This window comes from Choloepus didactylus, chromosome 2 (assembly GCF_015220235.1).
Source record: "Choloepus didactylus isolate mChoDid1 chromosome 2, mChoDid1.pri, whole genome shotgun sequence".
NCBI classification, from domain to species: Eukaryota; Metazoa; Chordata; class Mammalia; order Pilosa; family Megalonychidae; genus Choloepus; species Choloepus didactylus.
The window spans coordinates 109,915,488-109,931,068 of NC_051308.1; the positions used below are offsets into that span (position 1 = coordinate 109,915,488).

The 15,581-nt window shown below is 38.3% G+C and overlaps 1 protein-coding gene and 1 pseudogene across 6 annotated transcripts in view; one reads left to right on the forward strand and one right to left on the reverse strand.

Annotated features, from left to right (window-relative positions):
- ASH1L (ASH1 like histone lysine methyltransferase) overlaps positions 1 to 15,581 on the forward strand; it is a 337,510-nt gene that overhangs the window by 55,773 nt on the left and 266,156 nt on the right. Inside the window, exon 2 of one of the 6 annotated variants that reach the window (XM_037825774.1) lies at positions 590 to 702. The exons of the other annotated variants lie outside the window; for them this stretch is intronic. The gene's annotated coding sequence lies outside the window, so the exon portion shown is untranslated. The remainder of the gene's footprint in view (positions 1 to 589; positions 703 to 15,581) is intronic. 6 annotated transcript variants of the gene reach the window in all.
- On the reverse strand, positions 10,618 to 10,824 carry LOC119526582 (annotated as a pseudogene).

Sequence of the window (15,581 nt, forward strand, 5' to 3'; positions counted from 1 at the left end):
GGTGAAATTAAGAAAAATCATATGTAGATTTCTTGTAACACAAGATAAAATAGAAAAGGAGGAACATTTTCTATAAGACAAACTTTGTGTTAGAAGCTATTGGGACCTTGAAATTTATTCATTCAGCTATGTATTGGGTACTTAAATATGTGTTATTCTCCATTCTGGGTACTAGGGATACATTGGTAGACAAGCTGGAAGAGGTCTCTACCCTCATGAAGCTTGTGTTTTAATTATAGTCTGGGGATGTAGCCAATAAATGTGGAGCAAGGGAAAAAAAGTTTATTGCCCAAAGTGTGATTCCATATGGATAATAGATATTTAGGGAAGAATATATATATATAAGAATATAGGGCCACAATCCGTTATATAAAACCTTTGGTTCCTGAAGTATTTTTGTTTATTTGTTTTGCTTTTAGATAGGTAACATACAGATTGGGTGAACTCCCCACTGTGGTGCTTGGAGTAGCATTCATTATTTCTGCACTGAAATGTATGAAAATTCTCAGAAATTATGATAATTAAGACTAAAATGGCTTCAGGTCAGGTTTTTCCACTAGTGCCTTATGAGATAACTTTTGGTTTTCAGAGTTGTTTGGACTTTTGGATGGTGAAACCATAATGGAAATGTAGGACTTTGTACTGTTAAAGGGAGAAAGCGCATGGCACAGAAGAGGAAATGAACATATTTGTTGGAATCAGGTCAGTGAAGAAAACGGAATTGACTAAAATAAAGGATGTGCATTGAGAAATAAGGATAAACAAGTTTGAATAGTAGAATAATGGGAATATTAGGGTCCAATTATGAAATAAAAATAAAACCAGGTAATGAAATGCCTTGAATGGCATTGTGTATTGTTAAGATGTGAATTGGTGGACAGCAAGAAGCATGGTCAAAATGAAATGTTTGGAAGATTACTCTTTCAGCTGTTTGTGTGGTGGAACAGAGTAGTTAACAAACTAAGGAGTTTACTCAATTTGCAAGGATTTCTTGATGCTAATAATAAATGATAAATTATTGGTATTTATTATTGATACCTATTCATTGTACTAGACATTTTACTTACACTCCTTGTAGGGGATGTTAGAACAATTATATCACAGTCTTTGTCTTTGACAATCTAATAATTTTATTGGAAAGAAGTCTTAAGGCATATAGTTTAAGCTATAAAATATTCTACTTTGAAAATGGAACTTACATAGGTATGAGATGTTCTTGTTTTCCAGGTACTGAGTACCATATATGCTTAAAGTAAAGAATAGTGTATCAGTCCTCAAAAATAGTGAATTGTTTTATTTTTGTTTTATATTCACTAGTCAGTGTTTTGATTAGTTGGTCATTTGGTTTCCTGAGGATCTTTATGAGAAAGGAAGTGCCCTGTGTAGATTATTTCAGATTCTCAAGTTAGATGTACCACCTATTCTAAAATAATAAATTGGCATACTGATTTAAAAACATTTTGTGGACTTGGGAAATTGAAGCATACCAGCTGTCTATTTGACATTAGGAAAACTTGTAAAAATAAATTCATGGTTTTCAAAGTTTTTGTAAAATTGTAAATAATCATTTGTATAATTATTTGTTTAATGTTTGTCTTTCTCACTAGACTGTAAGCTTCATAACTTTAGGAACTGGGTTGGCTTTGTTCAGTATTGTATTTCCAGTGAGCAGAAGGGCTGGCATGTGATAATGGCACATGATAATGGATGGCTTAGAGATATTTTTTTTAACATTTTTTATTGTGAAACATAACACATATGCAGAAAAGTGATAAATTCCAAGCTACAGTTTAACAAGTAAAGTTATGGAGGAAATTTCAAAATATGGTATGGGTTACAGTTCCACAATTTCAGGTGTTTCCTTGTAGCTGTTGCAATGCATTAGAGACTAAAAAGAAATGTCTATATAATGATTCATAGGCAAGTGTTAAATCCTGTCTTCTCTTATAACTCCTCCCTCTTATTTGATCATTCTCTCAAACTTCAGGGATATTTGGGCAATGACCATTCTAACTTCTTTGTGTTGATAAGGGGTGTCAACATTAATGGGAGAGGGGGATGTAGCTGGTTGATGTTCTTGGAGAGACTGGTACCTCTGGGTTTCCGGGCTTATCTGGCATAGGAACAATCTGGAGGTTTTAAGTTTCTGAAAAATAAACTTAGTGAATAAAACTTTTATGGAGTCTCAGTTAGAGCCCTGGATATTCTTTAGGGTTTTCAGGAATACTGATAATTGGGACTTGGCATACCATGACAATTTGCATTATCTAGCTGAAGCTTGCATAAGCGTAATCTCCAGAATAGCATCTCGACGCTATTTGGAATCTCTTGGCCACTGAAACCATATTTTGATGCATTTCTTTCCCCGCTTTTGGTCAAGAAAGCATTGTCATTCCCACAATGCCAGGGCTAGGCTCCTTCCTGGGAGTCATATCCCACATTGCCTGGGAGACTTAAACACTCCCTGGAAGTCGTGTCCCACATAGAGGGGGAGGGTAAAGAGTTTATTTGCAGAGTTGAGCTTAGAGAGAGGCCACATCAAGCAACGAAAGAATTTTTCAGGGGGTGACTCTAAGGCATAATTATAGGTAAGCTTATCTTCCCCTTGCAGAAATAAGTTTCATAAGAGCAGGTCTCAAGATTGAAGGCTTGGCTTATTAAAGTGGGAGTCCGTAATGCTTGAGAGAGTATCAGGTATTTCTCAGGTGGGGAAGTATAATACTTCCATGTTTTTTCTCCAGTCCCTCAAGGAACTTTACAAATACTCTTGTATTATCTGCTCAACATATTCTGGTATGTATCGGCTTATTACATTAAGCTATACAGAATTACAAGATCTTATTTCGTATTCTAGACTTCATGTTTTAGGTTGTTTAAATCAATTGGTCAGTTAGGTTAAATTAGATTGTGTGCTATAGCAAATATAAATTTTGTACAAAATAAACATCTATTCCTCTGGTCTCACACAGGAGGTGAAAATTTAAAATACAGACATTCTCATTCTTTACCCTGTATTCTGATTTACCTTAGTTCCAACCTGCTCAGCTTCATTCATTTCTCTAATTGAAGTCCGACCTCTTTTTCAGCTTCTTTGAGAGATGCTGTATGGAGTAATGCTGACCTTCAGAGCTGCAGAACTCTGAGTCTTAGGTGTCACAGGTACCTAAAGTTCCAGGGAAATACCAGGTTATACACATAGAGCACAGCATCTCAGAATTTAGAAATAACATTTAAAACTCAGGAATAAATGTGAGTGCTGTAAGAGCTTACAGTCTAGGCCCTAATTTTCTTAGAAATATTTTCTCATTGAGACCATAGAATATTTTTCCTTCTGTTACTGGCTTATTTTGCTCAACATAATCTCATGGTTCATTCACCTCGTTACATTCCTCTCTACTTCATTTCTTTCTGTAGCTGCATAATATTCTGTCGTATATATACTCGACAGTTCTCCCTTCTGCTCCTCAGTCGATGTACCCTTCAACCACATCCATCCATTGGCTATTGTAAATAACGCTACCATAAACATCAGTGTGCAAGTGTTTTTTCGAGTCCCTGCTTTCACTTCTTCTGAGTTCATTCCTAGTAATGGGATTACCTGATCATATGCAACCCTATAGTCAGTCTCCTGTGTGTCTGCTACAGTACCTTCCAGAGGTGCTGCACTATTCTGCTACCCTACCAGCATTGAATAGGTATACCTCTTTCCACATTTTCTCTAGCACTTGAATCTGTTTATTTGGAGTCTGCAGATTTTGTTGAGATAGATTCACGTAACATATATTCTATCCAAAATAAACAGTGTCTCACAGTATCCTCATTTAGTTGTACAGTCATCATCACTCTCAATTATAGACAATTTTCTTTGCTCCAAAGATAAAAATAACAGATAGATACAGCCACACCAAAGAGAAAACCCCAAATACCCTATAACCCTTATACACCACCCCCCAATTATTTATCCCCAGTATTGGTGTAGTACTCGTGAGGTATTCCTGTTAAATATAGTCCAGAGCATGCACTGTATACCACTCCATTACTAACTCTTTGTACAAGTGTCATACCTTCGAAGTAGTTCATGCAAGAGCTCACTTATATTTGTAGTGCTAACTGATGAGGTACATGACTTTAAACAACCCCACTCAATCACGTTCACCTTCAATATGGCACTATTACTTATAATCCCACCAATGAACTACCATCTCCTGTATCCATTTCCATTCATTTAAGCTCAACCTTGTTAGCATATTAAGTAATCACTCTCCCTTCTCTAGCTTCTATCTCTAGGTCCCCTATATTCTACACTTTAAGATAAGTTTACATATTTTAGGGAGTTCTTATTAGTGAAATCATACATTATATATCCTTTTGTGTCTGGCTTATTGCACTCAGCCTTATGTCCTCAAGGTTCATCCGTATTTATCACATGCTTCAGGACTTCATTCCTTCTTACTGCTGCATAATATTCCATTCTGTGTATATACCACATTATCTTTATCCACTCATCTGTTGATGGACACTTGGAATGTTTCCATCTTTTGGCAATTGTGAATAATGCTGCTATGAACATTGGTATGCAAATGTCTGTTTGTGTCACTGCTTTCAGATCTTTTGGGTATATACTGAGTGGTGGAATTGCCGGGTTATAGGGCAACTCAATATTGAGGAACCATTAAACTATCTTCCACAGCAGCTGAACCATTATACATTCCCACCAGCAGTGGATAAATGTTCCAGTTTCTCCACATCCTCTCCAAAATTTGTAATTTCCTCTTTGTTTAATAAAACAAAGCTGTTCTTATAGGTGTAAGATGATATCTCATTGTGATTTTGATTCGCATTTCCCTGATAGCTAAGGAAGATCAGCATTTTTTTCATGTGCTTTTTAGCCATTGTATTTCCTCTTCGGAGAAATGTTTATTCATATCCTTTGCCCATTTTATAATTGGGTTATTTGTTCCTTTGTTGCTGAGTTATAGGATTTCTTTTATATAAACTGAATATCAAACCCTTACCAGATACGTGTTTTCCAAATATTTTTCCCATTGAGTTGGCTGCCTCTTCACCTTTGTGACAAAGTCCTTTGAGGCACAGAAGCTTTTGATTTTGAGGAGTTTCTATTTATCTGTTTTTTTTTCTTTTGTTGTTTATGCTTTGGGTATAAAGGCTAAGAAGTGACCTCCTATACTAGATCTTGAAAATGTTTCCCTGTATTTTCTTCTAGGAGTTTTATGGTACTGGCTCTTTTTTTTTTTTTTTTTTTTTAATTTTGAAATAATTTCAAACATATAGGACAGTTGCAAATACAATACAAACCCTATACAGAGAACTCCAACACCCCCCACCCCCAGATATCCGCATCTACCAATTTTACATTTTGCTACCTTTGCAGCACCTTTCTTTCTTCCTTCCTTCCTTCCTCTCTCCCTCCCCCCTCTCTTTCTTTCAACTATGTCGTTATCTTTCTATCAATTATCTGTCTACTCTTTTATCATCATCTGAACATTTGAGAGCAGATTGCATATATAACACTCCTTGAACTCATAACGCTTCCATGTACATTTCTTATGAACAAGGGTATTCACTTATGTCATTAACTTAACTGCAGTTAATTCAAGAAAATTAATATGGATATAAAGCTTAAATTTTATGTTTCAATTTTTCCTTATGCCCCCTTTGAGCTTTTCTCCTCCATTCTTAGATCCACTCCAGTATCATATATTGCATTGATTGTCAATAACTCTTAATTAACCCTTTTTTTAAATTAACTGTATCAAAAAACAATTAAAAAAAGATACACAATAAAAAAAATTTCAAACAAACTGTAACAAGGGAGTAAGAAAAAGGCAACTGAACTAAAATAACTACTTTATTTCCAACATGTTCCTGCTCTACCCCAAGAAAATAACCTCATGTAGCAACATTTCTTTGAACTTGTTCCTACCATACCCATCAGAAATTCACAAACCATAGTCATTCCTGGGCATTCCCAGAACGTTAAATTTACCCACGATAGCTTATCTATTCTTAATGGGTTATAGTTCCCCCTTCATTACTTGCTCTCTATCATTAGTTCCCCTACATTATACATTATAAACCATTTATTTTAGGAATGTGTTGTTTAACCTCCAGGTGTTTGTGAATTTTCTAAGTCTCTGATGGTTATTGACTTCTAATTGTATTACATTGTGGTCAGAGAATGTGCTTTGAATAATTTCAATTTTTTTAAATTTGTTGAGGCTTGTTCTGTGTCCTGGCATATCGTCTATTCTAGAGAACGTTCCGTGATCACTAGAGAAGAAGGTGTATCCTGGTGATTTGGGATGTGATGTTCTATATATGTCTGTTAAATCGAATTCATTTATCAGATTGTTTAGGTTTTCAATTTCCTTATTGGTCTTGTCTGGTTGATCTGTCTATAGGAGAGAGTGATGTGTTGAAGTCTCCCACAATTATTGTGGAAATATCCATTGCATTCTTCAGTTTTGCCAGTGCTTGTCTCATGTATTTTGTGGCTCCATGATTGGGTGCATAAACATTTATGATTGTTATTTCTTCTTGTTGAATTGCCCTTGTTATTAGTATGTAGTGGCCTTCTTTGTCTCTCATAACAACCTTGCATTTAAAGTCTGTTTTGTCTGAGATTAGTATTGCTCCTCCTGTTTTCTTTTGGCTGTAGCTTGCATGAAATATTTTTTCCATCCTTTCACTTTCAGTTTCTTTGTGTCCCTGTGTCTAAGATGAGTCTCTTGTATGCAACATATTGATGGTTCATATTTTTTTTTATCCATTCTGCCAATCTATATCTTTTAATTAGGGAGTTTAATCCATTTACATTGAACGTTATTGCTGTGAAGGCATTTCTGGAATCAGCCATCCTATCCTTTGATTTATGTTTGTGAGATGTAGTTCTCCCCACTCTCTCTTAATGTCCTTTATTGAACCATATTGAATCTCTTTAGTACTGAACCTTTCTCCTTAACTTTCCTTTCTTTGTTTGTCTGTAGGGTTCCCTTTAGTATCTGAAGTAGAGCAGGAGTTGTATTAGCAAAATCTCTCAGCATTTGTTTGTCTGTGAAAAATTTAAGCTCTCCCTCAAATTTGAAGGAGTGCTTTGCTGGACAAAGTATTGTTGGTTGGAAATTTTTCTCTCTCAGAATTTTAAATATGCCATGCCACTGCCTTCTCGCCTCCATGGTGGCCACTGAGTAGTCACTACTTAGTCTTATGTTGTTTTCTTTGTATATGGTGAATTTCTTTTCTCTTGCTGCTTTCAGAACTTGCTCTTTCTCTTCAGTATTTGACAGTCTGATCAGAATGTGGTCTTGGAGTGGGTTTAATTGGATTTATTCTATTTGCAGTTCGCTGGGCATTTATGCTTTGTGTATTTATATTGTGTAGAAGGTTTGGGAAGTTTTCCCCAACGATTTCTTTGAATACTCTTTTTAGACCTTTACTCTTCTCTTCCCCTTCTGGGACACTAATGATTCTTGTATTTGGATGTTTTATTTTATCTATCAAATCCCTGAGGTCCATTTCGATTTTTTTTTTTCCCCCATTCTTTCTTTTGTTCTTTCATTTTCCATTCTGTGGTCCTCGAGGTTGCTGATTCCTTGTTCAGCTTCCTCTAGTCTTGTACTATAGGTATCCAGAATCTTTCTAATTTGGTCAACAGTTTCTTTTATTTCCCTAAGATTATCTGTTTTTATTTACTCTTGCAATTTCTTCTTTATGCTCTTCTAGGGTCTTCTTCTTGTCCTTTATATCCTCTGCCATGCTCTTCTTCATGTCCTTTATATCCTGTGCCATGCTCTCATTGTTTATTTTTAGTTCTTTGATTAATTGCTCCAAGTACTTTGTCTCCTATGATCTTTTGATATGGGTGTTTGGGTTTGGTTTCTCCATATCATCTGGTTTTTTCATATGCTTTAAAATTTTCTGTTATTTTTGGCCTCTTGGCATTTGCGTTACTTGATAGGGTTCTTTTAGGATATGTAGGATTATTCAAAGACGAGAATCTCTAATTTGTCAGCTCTACAGCTTGGTGGCGTACACTTTCTCTAACCACCAGATGGCGTCTGTGAGTCACCTATTCTCTTCAAGTCAGTTCTCCCCAGCTTTGTCTTTGTGGTGTGTGGGGGTCTGATTCTTATGGGGTCAAATTGGTGCACCAAGTTTGGGTGTGTTGTTGGTGCTGTCTGCCCTGAATGTGGGGCTTGTGTCTGAGTGGATAGGGAGGGAGGGCAGCTTTAATAATCAGACCTCCCAGGTGTTTCTGGAAATTTATGGCTGTTGCAAGAGTCTAAACCTTCATTTGTCTCACCACAGATCGTCTCTGCTGCTGACCCACAAGTCCTTGGTATTGGCATATGGTCCCTGGGATTTCCGAGTGGGTCCCTCTTCTAAGCTGTGCCCTTCCAGGGCCTCTGCTTAGAGAAGGTTGTGCTATGTCACAAGTGCGCACCGTCCCTCAAGGGAAGTTCTGGGCCGCTGGGGCTTGTAGGTGCGTTCCCAGTCTACTGTCAGGATGGCTGAATGGGGCATGCCAATTTCCCCCTTCTCTCACAGCTCCGCCTTCCCAGCTCCGGGACAATTAGCTGTGGGTGCACAAAAGGCTTTTGTCTACGCCCGACACTGGCGTGTGCGCGTCGCTGGAAACACCCCCCCATCACACTGGGTTTCTTGGTGCGGCTCTGGGCTGTGGCCCCGGCATTGGGCAGGAGCATTCCCAGCCCACCGGGAAGATGGCTGCAAGGGCCATGGTTTTTTCCCCTTTTGGCTAACCTCTGCCTTCCCTGCTCCGAGATAATTACCAGTGGGTGCACGAAAGGCTATCTTCCACGCCAGATATTGAGGCGTTCACACAGCCTGTTCCTTCCGTGCTTCACTGTGTGGTTCTCGCTGCCGTATCTGCAGCCGCTTTTGGGTTTTTTTTTAAAAAAAGAACTAGTCCGCCTCCAAATGCCAGCCCTCGGTTTCCCCACACCGCAGCGTGGCTGCCGGATATTCAGCGGCTTACTCGTTTCAGAACGCAGACTCCCAGTTTCACCAAGTGCATGGTCTCTGTGGATTTAGCAGACCTTGTCCAGCTGGTGCATCACTTGAACTGGTGTTCTGGGTCACTTTCTGGCTTTTATCTAATATTTTTCTTGGAGATGTTTTTTTGCCCTGTCTCTCCTAGCTGCCATCTTAGGTTCTCCCTGTCGGTACTGGCTCTTGTGTTGAGACCTTTGATCCACTTTGAGTTACTGTTTGAATAAGGTGTGAGATAGGGGGTACTGTTTCATTCTTTTGCATAAGGATATCCGGTTCTCCCAGCCCATTTGTTGAAGAGACTATTCTGACCCAGTTAAGTAGATTTGTGGACCTAGTCAAAAACCAATTGACCAGAGATCTGGAGGTCTATTTCCGAACTCTCAATTCGATTCCATTTATCAGTATGTCTGTCTTTGTGCGAATACCATGCTGGTTTTTTTTAAATGCAATTTTTTCTTAATGAAATTTTATTGAGATATATTCACACACCATATAATCCATCCATGGTATACAATCAATGGCATTTACAGAATTCTACACAGATTTAAAAAACAAAAATGTCACTCCCCACTTCCAGCACTCAATCTCACAAGCAAACAAAAATCCATGAAGCCTTAAAATGAAATCTTCTTGCCATAGAAAATAATGAAGTAAGCAGAAATTTTATTTTCAAACTCTTCAGAGATTATTACAAACACAAAGTATCCTTTTAAAAGGTGTCCCAAATGAAACTGAAGGCACATCATCAAAATAAAACACTGTGACATTAAGAATTCTTTGAGGCTATAATATTTTCACATTACTTTGTTTTTAACCATTTGAATGTAGATTACAGTTTAAACATTTATTAAAGATATGAAATAACGTAGTATTTGTTAAAGCACAATCATAAAATAGATGAACTTAAGACAAAGATCAAATCTGCTTCATACACAGGATGGGGCAACCTCATACATAATACAACATTAATCTTTCCCAAAAAAGTTTGCTAGAAACATCTCCCATGTTTAGTGTTTAAAAATAAAATGGTCTTCTCGTTTAGAAAAGTCAAGATATCATTTGATTAGTTAAAACCTATTCTTCCCCTCAATCTTATAGTTGCCTATCTTCATGTAGAAACTAAATTTATGAGATAAGAACAAATTTTGTTACAGTATAAAAATCTTAGGAACAACAAATTACAAATATTCAATTTTTAAAAACAAAAATGTTTTCCTTCCTAAAGTGTAAACATCCAGTAAATAAAACACACCGGATTTTCCAGGTACAGAAACAATGGTAATTCACTTATGAAAGAGATGTATTTTGGTATATTTGGTAGTAGGATTTGTGTTTAAGTATAAAGCACTTCACCAAAAGAACCAAATATTATTATTTGAAAGATCCATTCTTTCACCCAGTTTCCTTATTTGAGTAGAAACACATCAATTTCTGTAGAATTTTGGCTATAGGACCAGGCCACGGGAAAGGTCTGAAATATCTAAAAGTTGTTTGGCTAGAGAAAAGTTTTCTTGAAACATGAAGACAGTCGTCCATCACTTTGTACTTGAAGGCATTCCTCAATGAACTTCTTCCCAATCTTCAGAGTAAAGCACAGGATCTGGGCTCCCGGAAGGGGTTGCTCCTGGCCGGCACCCCAACCAGCAGGCCATACTTGCAGGCATTCTGCACGCAGCACTGTTGAAGCTCTGCAGCCACCTGAGAGACTTTGATCCTCTCCACGCCGGCCTCCAGCTTGAGCTTCTACACTCAGCGCTGCAGAGCATTCACACTGGCCCTGGAAGACATGGCGGCGGCAGCGGTGCTGGGCTCCTTAAATGCAATTTTATTGAGATATATTCCCATACCAGATAATCGCCAAAGTGCATAATCAGTGGTTCATGGTATCATCATATAGTTGTCAGTTCATCACCACGATCAATTTTGAGCATTTTCATTACTTGAAAAAAATAAAAATAAGAATAAAAATAAAAAAGAACACCCAAAACATCCCATACTCCAATCCCCCCAATTATTTATTTATTTTTTGTCTTTATTTTGTTACTCGTCTTTCCATACACTTTACAAAGGGAGTGTCAGTCACAGGGTTTTCACAATTACACAGTCACACAGTAAAAGCTATATAGTTATACAATCATCTTCAAGAAACAAGGCGACTGGATTACCATTTACTTATTTTTTAAGGCACTTTTTTGTGCACTTTAACATTTATGTATAACACTGATAACTTTCAAAGTATGATCCAATGTGTAGTTAGAGAGAAAATTTCAAAGAATGCTATGGGTTACAGTTACACAATTTCAGTTATTTCCGTTATTGTAAAATATAACATACAGAAAGGTGTTAACTTTTGATGTACAGCTTAACAAGCAGTTATATAGGTAATTTCAAAAAGTATTATGGGTTACAGCTCCACAGTTTCAGTTCTTTCCATATTGTGAAATATAGGATACATACAGAAATGTGCTAACTTTCAAAGCACAATTCAACAAATAGCTTTAGAACAAATTTCAAAGAATATTATAGGTTACAGTTCCATAATTTCAGTTATTTCCTTCTAGTTCTTCTAATAACCTAGCATCTAAAATATGTGCATATAAAGTTTCAGTATTCATAATACTTTGTTAAATCCTATCTTATCTGTTCCTACCACTTTCTTTCATTTGGTCACTTTCTTGATCTTTGTGGATGTCCAGACAGTGACCATCCTAACTTGTTCATATTGAAAGGAGCTATCAACACTATGGGGAAGGCAGCTGCATCCAACTGTTGCTCTTAAAGAGGCTGTTGCCTCTGGGTTTTAGGACTTGTCTGGTGTAGGAACACTCTGGTGGATTTAAGTTTCTGAGTTAAAACTTAGTGAGTGCGTCTTTTATAGAATCTCAGATACGGACCTAAGTATTTCAGAACTACTGTTGATAAGGGCAAGACATACTGTGGCCATTTGTGATACCTTGCTGGAGCTTGCATAAGAGAAACCTCCAGGATTGCTTCTTGACTCTATTTGAAATCTCTTAGCCACTGTAGCCTTATTCTGGTACTTTTCTTTTCCCCCCTTTTAGTCAAGTAGGCATTTTTAGTCCCTCACTGCCAGAGCCAGACTCATTCCCAGGAGTTGTGTCCCACATCACCAAGGGAGTTTCATTCTCCTGGAAGTCAGGTTCCCTGTGTAGGGGGAGGTTAATGAATTTATTTGCCAAGTTGGGCTTAGAGAGAGGCCACATCTGAGTAACAAAAGAGGTTCTCTGGAGGTGCCTCTTAGGCATAATTATAGGAAGACTTAGCCTCCTATTTACAGCCCTAAGTTTCACGAGAGCAAGCCTCAAGTCGCAGGCCTAATTTATTGAGTAGTGGGCTCCTAATTTCACATAACATATATTCTATACCAAGATAATCAGTTTCTCACATTATCTTCACTTAGTTGTGCAGTCATCATCACTCTCAATTTTAAAATTATCATAACATAAAACATCATATAGCTCTTATCAGCTGCTAGTTATTCATCCCTAGTGTTAGTGTAGTGCTGGTAAAATATTCTTATTAAATATAGTCTATAATATGTAATGGGTAGTTTTACCATATACCACTCTGTTGTTAACTCTTTCTATCAGTGTCATACCTTATAAGTATATCATGCTAACACTTATTTATGATTTTAATGCTACTCTTTGGGTTGCAAGCCTTTAAACAACCGCTTTTTAACGTGTTTACCTTCAGTGTGGCACTGATACTTATAATCCCATTAACAAACCATAATCACACCTGTTCATTTACATAGCATTAAATTCATCCTCTTTATCATGTCTGTACATATTAGATTATCATTCCCCCTTCACTAGCTTCTGTCTATCTCTAGGTCCCCATATTCTGTATCATAAGACACTTATTTTACATTGTTCATGGAGTTCACATTAGTGCTAACATACAGAATCTCTCCTTTTGTGTCTGGTTTATTTCACTCAGCATTGTATCTTCAAGGTTCATCCATGTTGTCATGTGTTACAAGAGCTCATTCCTTCTTTCTGCTGCATAGTATTCCATCATATGTATATACAACATTTTTTTTTATCTGCTCATCTGTTGAAGGACATTTAGATTGTTTCCATCTCTTGACAATTGTGAATAATGCCTCTGTGAATATTGGTGTGCAAATGTCTGTTTGACTGTTTTCAGATCTTCTGTATACATACCAAGAAGTGAAATTGCCGGATCATAGGGTAACTCTTCCACAGCAGCTATACTAGCAATGAATAAGAGTTCTAATTTCTCCACATCCTCTCCAGCATTTCCTGTTTGCTTAATGGCTGCCATTCTTATTGGTGTAAGATGATATCTCATTGTGGTCTTGATTTGCATTTCCCTAACAGCTAGTGAATATGAACATTTTTTCATGTGCTTTTTAACCATTTGTATTTTCTCTGCAGAGAAATGCCTTTTCATATCATTTTCCCATTTTATAATTGGGCTATTTGTACCATTGTCGTTGAGTTGTAGGATTTCTTTATATATGCAGGGTAAGAGTCTCTTATCAGATGCATGGTTTCCACATATTTTTTCCCATTGCCTTTTCATCATTTTGACAAATTCCTTTGAAGTACAGAAGCTTTTGATTTTGAGGGGTTCCCTTTTATCTGTTTTTTCTTTTGTTGCCTGTGCTTTGGGTGTAAAGTCTAAGAAGCTAACTCCTAATGTTAGGTCTTTAAGAAGCTAGGTCTTGAAGATGGTGCTTTTGGGTCACCTGTTCCCCTAAAGCCTCCTTTTCTCTGACTGCTGCTGTGCGCTGGACTGGGTTCAACCCAGGTGGAAATACAATTAGTGCAGCAGTCCTCTGTGCACTCTGGAGACTGCCAGCCCTGGGGTTAGGGGATGGGGTCTTGCATTTCGGCAGAGAATCCACTTAGGGGCACAGTGGAGCTGCTGATTCCCAGGTCCCAGAATGGATCAATTTCGGGCTATGGAGGCTGCAAGTTTCATGTTCCCCAGCCCTCAGCCAGTTCAGAGGTGCACTTTTAGTTGGCCCACAAAGTCCCTGCATGCTGTGTGTCTTTGGGCATCTGGGGTGGGGGTGTGGCTCCTGGTGCTTCTGTGTGACACCCTACCTTTCCCTGCCTCTCTGCCCATGCAGGCCGTGAGCATGCAGGCTTCTGTGGAGTAAGGATACAGGCCGCAGAACTTAAAATGTCTCTCTTGCCTGCTAACTGTCAGATCGGCTCTGCTCAGTGTCTTTTCTCCACCAGAAGGAAGCTCCCCCCCGCCACCCGTATTCCCCAAACCAGGTGCTCCCCGTGGCCTGCCTCAGGGTTGGAGGGTAGACCCTGTGCACCACAGCAAGTTCTTTGTGAGTGGCTGTTCTGATTTGCTAATGCTGCCAGAATGCAACATGCCAGAAATGGATTGGCTTTTATAAAGGGGGTTCATTTGGTTATACAGTTACAGTCTTAAGGCCATAAAGTATCCAAAGTTAGGCATCAACAGTCAAGTACCTTCACTGGAGGATGGCCAATGGTGTCTGGAAAACCTCTGTTAGCTGGGAAGGCACGTGGCTGTCGTCTGCTCCGAAGTTCTCATTTCAAAATGGCTTCCTCCAAAATGTCAGTGTCAGCTTACAATGGCCGTCTTCAAAATGTGTCTCTCAGCTGCAGCCAGCACTTCCTGTCTGAGCTCTTATACAGTGCTCTGGTAAACTTATCAAGTCCCACACTTGAAAGGGGGTGAGCATGCCTCCATGGAAATTATCTAATCAGAGTTATCACCTACAGTTGGGTGGGTCTCCATGGAAACAGTCTAATCCAACGTTTCCAACCTGATCAATACTAATACATCTGCCCCCACGAGATTGCATCAAAGAACATGGCTTTTTCTGGGGGACATAATATAGCCTAACTGACACAGTGGCTAAAATAAGTCTGTTGGTTCTTGAATTCCCATATGGGAACTTCTGACTGCAGGGCTGAGAGACAACTTCTCAGCTGGTTGTGGTGATAGGAATATGGGAGTGTTCGGCTCCTCCCTCACCCTTTCTGGGCTGCCAGCCCCAGAGGTGGTCGTGATTAAATGAATTCACCCTGTCCATTCAGTCATAGTTTTTCTGCTTTTTCATCAAGGGCTTCCCTATATAACGTAGAAATCCTGTCTGGCCACTCATACCCTGGAACCACTGCCTGGGTCGTTTTCTGCCTTTTCTCTAGTTACTCCATGATGGAGAAGGTAGCTCTGCCTCTCCTAGTCTACCATCTTTCCAGAAGCCCTCAGACATGTTTTTGAATCAGTGAATGAATGAAAATTTAGAGTTGAATTGTACCCTAGGCACAGAAATAATTCCAGGCAAACCTAAGAAGTCTTTGCAACCTCTTACCATTCTTATAAAAGTTTGGAGCTCTGAAACCAGCCTAAAACTTGATTCTTTAATTTCATTGAAACTGATTTTATTCAACTAAAATGAAGGAAATATATATCCTTTGAAATTGAGGAGTGTTAAAATACATGAAGTTATTTGCTTGACCATCATTTGTAGAGGCTTCTTGGTTGAGTTTTACAGAGATTTT